Here is a 7265-nt window from a genome sequence, read left to right as displayed (position 1 = left end):
GGATTTTTCTGACTTGCTGGTAAGTCACAACATTTTTGCACAAATTTTCTTAAATTAAGCTAACATATTTTAGTGTTTAAAACAGATTAAGTAGATAAAAGACAAAGAACTCTGTGAGAAGAAGCATTATTCCAATGTCTAGGTTTGATCAATCTAAGTTTGTACCATTTTGTTATCACAAAAAAGTGCATTTTTTAATGCACTTTAAAAAAAAAGACAAAATAATACAAGCTTGATACCTGTTCCTAAATATGTTCCAGATTGTTTCCAAGAAACTTTATTTTATGTCATTGGAGATTGGAAATGTTTAAAGTAACAATACATTGATATTTTGGTATGTTTACATATATAACAAATTAGAGCCAGAAGGTTATAGGCTGGTACCAGGAAAAATATGGACATAAATAATTCAGTTCTCCAGTAGAGTATGCAGACCAGCTTGATAAACCCTAATGAGCTGAAACATCTGTCTGCCCGGGGCACATTATGACCCCTATAGCCCCTTTCCATTCAACAAAGCACCTATGCCCAACCTTTCTGCCACTGCCTCATTTCCTCACCTCCAGGCATCCTCCTTCCATCTCTGTTGTAGAGAGTGAGGCTTAAACATTTTCCCTGTGTGTGGGTGAACACCCTGGAGTCAGCTCCATCTGCCATCCCCCCTCAGGGCGTCAGCCAGGTGCTGGGCATGCTATCACTCCAGCCACGCAACAACAGCAATGCCTGCTAGGCTCGGCTTTGCTGCGCCAACTGTTGATCATCATGTCCACTTATTCCCACTCATTTACCCAGAAAATGACATGTGAACTCAGAATATGTTTTAATTTTACAGGAAGGATGTTGAAAATGTCTGTCTGTTTCTGCTGGGTTTCCTGCAGATCTCCATGGCTGCTCCCCCTAGAGAGACAGTCAGAGGAGTCACAGAGCCTTGGTTAATTAGCCGCAACATGAGGATTAAACACGCACAAAGACAAAGTGAGGTAAAGAAAATGTTTAATGAGGACTATTTATATAAATGTTTATTTACAGAAGCGGTCAGTGCTGTTCTCATAAATCATACAAGGTGGTGTCAGAAACAGGACTGAACAGGTGATGAAAGTATGAATTAAATTTTCTAGGTTTAGGAGGAATTCCACCATTTTTTACAGAAGGGTAGGAAGTTAGAAACGTAATTTTTTTCTCTTGCTCCTGCATTCACACAAAGCTCAACTTTTATATTTTTAACCCTATCAAGTCTCCCTATTGCTTGAAAGTGATTAAACATATTAGTATTACAATATAAGTCTTTAAATAATGATGAGCTGGTTTACAGCTTACGTAATCCCAATTGATCTTGTGGAATGTGGTAATGGAAAAAATAAATACTGTACAATGAAAACATCACCCTATAGCTCTTTGCTCATCTTGTGCTGTATTACTTATTATTTTTCCTGACAAACTGGGAAACTTTCACAGATTATTTGTATTAATATTATTATCGTTGTTGTAGCATTTTGATTCTTCACTACCTTTTATTTCACCTCCTATATGAAAACAAGCTGGAAACAAAAATACCTTGTTTTCTCTGGATAATCAGTCGTCAATGTTACATGTCATTATTGTATCTGCAATAAACATTTGTTTCTGTCTGATAGCTTCGTTTTTTCAGGGTTTCCGGTGTTTTATTTTTATTTTGGAATTACTTTCCTAAATTTGAATAACTGTTATCATTGTTTTTATTTCATTTTTATTTCCTCAGCTTTCTAAATTTACATCAATAGGAAAAAATTTGAATTGTTAAGAACATGTAGATTTATCAGAAATTCTGCTATGCATTTTTTTAGATGTGTTTTTTTTTTTTTTTTTAGTAAATAGATAGCGAGCCACAATCTTGTCTCAGCTCAGTTACTAAAGAAATACGAGTGTGCCACTTGCCTTGAGAGAGCACTAAACACACTTTATGGCTTTTTAATAATTGCCTTCTCAAAATTGTTATCATAACGCAGCCTCTTTTATGGGGATGAGGAAATCCCGTTTACTAGCTCTCAGGAGCACAGTGACAATCTCGGATGTGATGGGTTTCACCACCTGAGTGCCTGAGGTCTGCACCCCTCCTGCTGTTTGCCTTCTTTATGAGCCCTTATTCAGTAGCAAGCTGCACCCATTTAATTATAATAGATCCCCATGCAACCAGAAAGTCTCTCTGTATTGTTTTGCTCAGCGTTAAATTTCTGAGTCAAATTTTTACAAAAAGATATTAAACCGACTGAGCAGAGAATCAGTCACAAGCTCTCGAGCTTGCGCTCAAGGTCAGAGTGTACATCTGCACTAAAGGGGAGTGCATACATAATGTATACAATGTACTGCATTCATTACTAATTAGCTCTAACGAGAAAGGATGCCCCCTGATTTCTTCTGACTTTGCTCTCATTTGCATGAATATAATAGGGCACAGGAGAGTGCAAAGCCCAACGTCTGTCCTCCCTCAGGAGGGAGGAGGAGAGGTGTTGCTGGGATCTTTGTGCACAAGTGATAATTATTGGAGAGCTGTAATTCTGGGTCCCGGGCCATAATGTGGGGAACATGAAGTGGAAAAATAGGATTTCTGATTAAAAAGTAAATGAACCAAAGAAATTCTCCAATTGCATTTAGCTAGATTTATTTTCAAAGTGCAAATGCAATGTTTTTATATCTTCATAAATAGGAGAGAATGCTAGTTTCGAACACACTCTGACTGCAAAACATAAACAGTGTTATTGATTAAATGTAGATCAAATACAAATATTTGATATATATATATATCTATATATATAGATATATATATATAGATATATATATATATATATATATAAAGATATATATAAAGATATACAGTATCTATATATAGATATATCTATATATATTCTTTTTTTCACCTAAAAATGATCAATTAATGGTGATTGAATGATGGTGTTGATACGAAGGAGTGAAGTTGGGGGGGTTTGTCATATTTGGGTGTGGTGATACATTATTAACAAGGATGCGGGGCTTTAAGTGCCAAATGAATCTGTTTTTGTCTTTCCTGTTGGACAGCAGAATGAATGGTTGCCATCAGTGGTGCAGTAAAATGTCATGCATTCATTTAGACAAGTGTTATTGCTGCATTGGAGCAATACAGTTTTGGCAACGCAGGCCAGCCTGGTGGGTGTTGAAGCGACGTAATTATCTCTGATTCCTGTGATGGTGGTGATTGCTAAAACAGCCGAGTGGTCCCAGATCACAGCAGGTGAGGTTGTCAGATTGCCAGCTGGTGGCCTCGTGTCGCTGGATGTGAGTGTGCATGAGTGCACCAGTGCATATAATTGTTTGTGATGACAGTGGCTCACTGGCGGTAACTTGTGCAAATGAAAATAGGTGGATTAAAAGCACTCTTGATTGGTAGTGCTTCAGAGACTTCAGAGAACATCTAAACCTAAATCTATTAAATTAAAAATTAGAATTGCAGTGAAAAGTGCTCTAACAAGGGGGGCGAAAACCAATGAATGCCCCACTTTTCAGACTCAATTTGCAAAATATCTAGAATACTAGGTTTTATTTACCTTTGACATCATATATTTATGCTACTTTGTGTTGGTTTGTTACATAAACCCCAATGAAATGCATCGATATTTGTGGTTGTGACAGAATAAGTTCAAGATTTGTGACTACTTTTTAAAGGTGCCATATTTTTATCCTTTTTTTTTTACACTTATGTAGGCAGATTCACTTATAAAGGTGCTTGATATTCTTCAAACAGATTGGAGTTGACAGATCCAATGTGGCAGAGATTAAATCAAGTCAAGCAGGCAGTTTTTTGTTTTTTTTTATCTTTTAAAATGTCCACCCTTCGTTCGTCCTGGAAACACTGACAGGCTACAAATTCACTAACACACATCTGTTGTGTTTCAAATGGGTGACAACACGCATAAGGAATGCTAATGTGACTGGAATACATTTATCAGTCTGACATTAAAAGCAACTAAATGCTCTGCTCATTTCCAGAGCCACAGAAGAAACTTTGAACATGTAAGATCTTCAGTAGCATTAGTGAGACAGAGGATGTGACAGATGTTTGCCAAGAGATACGGCTTTTATTGAAGTACTCACACAGCTCAAACTGTGTGAGATATTGCAGCTTTTTTTCCCCTCAATTCCCAATGTCAGTTCTTCCTCAATAATAACTGAATCTGGATAACTGTTGGGGAAAAAAATACCAGTGGCTGCATTTATTGTAGAATCTGCACAAATGCTGAAAATATCAGCTTTTTTAATAAAGCGGACACACTAAACATCTAAAAAAAAAAAAAAAAAAGTTCTTATTTCATCATGTTTCCTCTTTCCAGTCAGATGGAGATTCAGGAGATCTGTTCCCACTCCTCATGCTGGTAAAGACGCAGTTTGAGATGATCAACACTCACTCAGCTGACTAATGAGGTGGATTCAGTGCAGGGCAGAGGGCTGGGCTCAACGTCTTTGTTCGACAGGCCTGAAGCTCCATTCCTTCCCCGGCACATCCCAGGGGAGGCCTCGCAGACTGCCTAATTGAATCAAGTACACATGGTGCCTCCCCCTTCCCACATCGGCCCCACCCCTTACGAGAAGAGCCGAGAGGAGTGCTTCAGCTTTGAAGCTTTTGTTCTCCTCAGCACCATGGACAGCTCCAGGGGGTTTCAATGCTGCAACTGGTTGCCTGGTGCTGCATGGAGAGTCAGATGATCACTGCAACATCTTACCAACTGCTCTGTCTGAAATCCAGAGTCCAATAAAAAAAAATAATAATAATAATAAGAGAGAGATGAAGGAGTTTGGAAACCATAAATCAGTTGTTTAGCTTTGGTTAGAACTAAGCTGCTTTCCTGTTGAATCTTGTGCTTGTTTGATCTGAGAGTAACATCCAAAACCCTATTAATCACACGTCAAAGGACAGGTGCCTCAGACACACAAATCAAACAAGCATCAGGAGAGAAAAAGACAGCTGTGTGACTGTGCATACCTTAGCGTTGGATTTATCCTGCAGCTGCGTCCCTCATCCCTCAAACATGCCTATCACAGTTCAGCACCCTCGGTTTAGAGACAAATCAAAGTTATGCTTTCAGGAAAAGTCAGGTCATTAGTAGGTCTACAGATGCGAGGAAATGGAGGACAATTTGCGAGGCAACCTTTTAAATTGAAAGAAATAGATCAGAGTCTGCAGAGATCGCTTCTCTGGGAAGCATGCTGCCTCCTCCAGTTAGCTCAGCTGATTTCAATGAATGTCATGTAGAATATATCAACATATGTATAATGTTGTAGGTGACCTTTTAAACCTGTTACTGAAGGGGTATCGAATGAGTAGAAAATTGAGAAACAAAACTGTGTGGTACACTGTTCCAAAAATGACAAGTTCAGAACTGTTTTCAGTATGCAAAAAAATACAGTAAAATACACTTAATAAAGGCAGTCAATAGGATAAATATATTTTATATATCTAGTACACCTAAAATAATTTTTATAGATCTGTGGAAAAACAATTATCCATTTAAATGTGTAGACCTTTTGTCATGCTAAAACCAAACCTTCTCAATATTTTTTTATGTCATTTTATTTTCTGATACTCCTACATACATTTCAATGTAACCAGTTATATCAGAAGTCATTTAGTCAGTGAGCAGAATTTACTTATTTACTTTATCATATTTATTTTCAGAAAAATAAGATAAGACTTTTCATTCTACAGATGTGTAAAGCTAATAAAGATATATTCCTAAAGACCGGGAGCTGTAATTGCAACAATGGAGACCCTGCAAAGAATTATTGGACCAGCATTTGTAGCAATTACAAAATGAAATCTAACAAAGTATTCACTTAGGACCTGAGTACAATTTTGCATTTTTTTCAGGTTCTTATTTGCATAAGCTTTTGAAAACCATGTATTATTTTCCTTCCACTTCACACATTGTAAATTACATTCATCAAGGTACATGGGTTCTTTTCCAAGAAACTATTACTACTCTTCATATCCAGCTTTTATTTTAAAGCTCTGCCTGGAATCCAACATTACAATGAGCATGAGTCGAAGATACCTAAGAGGGTAAAAGGCAATTGCAGGGAACATCTGGATTAGTTCAGGCATCATATATCCACCGCTAATGAAATTAGAAAGGAGTCTGGAGAGTACACCCAAGCACCACTCTCATGTTTATGAGCCACAGGAACTGCCATGCTTTCAATCTCGGATGAGTCTGTGTCTGCTGTGGAGTCAGGCTGTATAAGTGTTTCATCTGGAGCACATGATGGTAAGACAACCAAGGCAAACTGATATGGGATTGTCCTTCCTTCATCATGTTTAAGTTTGTCATGTCTGTTTTGTTATGTGGTTACTGAAATGCTGATAGGTGTAATTACAGGGCTAGTGCTCTGGCTGTAATGGTGTTAACCAGTATGAATGTCTTTCAGCTACTATGCAATCTCAAACTGATTGCTCCATCTTCTCAAAGAGCAGCGCCACGCCCATCCCGGCTGTCCACATGTCCTGCTGCTGAGGTCTTAATGCTCTGTGCGGTGAAGCAGCTGCTGAAAGATGGACAGCAAGATTGATAAAACATTGTGATCAGTCGACTTACTAATATTGCAAATCATGTTATTTACCTTCATTATGCACAATTGGCCTCCTTATGGCTGGAGGAGTTGTAACAGCTTTTTAACTGTATATCGATTGAAAATCTACATTGGCTTTCAAAGGTCTTTTCTCTGAAGGTGATCAATATCCACTCGGTTCAAATTTCAGATTCACTAGGCTTCCTTATATGGTATTGATTTGTGCAGTGAGTGCTCTGAAAAATATTTGATCACTTCTTTACCCCATCAGAATACATAAACATAACCCTGATTAGCAAGCAGGATTTACCTTTCAGGGCACGGATGTTGTGTCCTAAGGATAAAGAGTATAACCAAATTTTTTCCACATAAATGGTTTTTTTCCTACATTAACATAACTTGATGTATTTATTTCACCATTATTTCTCCATATCCCTTTGCAGTTTGGCTTTATGCTGCTGCATGGACCGTAATACCACTGAAATTATTCAAATAGTAGCAGGAAGCATGTGTGTTTTGTGTATTTTCATCAGCAGGGCTGTGAGACTCCCCACAGGCAGGACCCTGGGTTTAGAGACAGAGTAATTTATGCAGTCCTGCCTCAGCAGAGCTGCGGCGTACTGTAATTTTCAACCCCTCAGCCACCGGGCACTGTTGCTGTTTCAGAGTGTTGCAGACAGAAGGATGTGTCG

The sequence above is a fragment of the Xiphophorus hellerii genome, chromosome 2 (assembly GCF_003331165.1).
Source record: "Xiphophorus hellerii strain 12219 chromosome 2, Xiphophorus_hellerii-4.1, whole genome shotgun sequence".
Taxonomy (NCBI): domain Eukaryota; kingdom Metazoa; phylum Chordata; class Actinopteri; order Cyprinodontiformes; family Poeciliidae; genus Xiphophorus; species Xiphophorus hellerii.
This window is presented reverse-complemented; position numbering follows the sequence as displayed.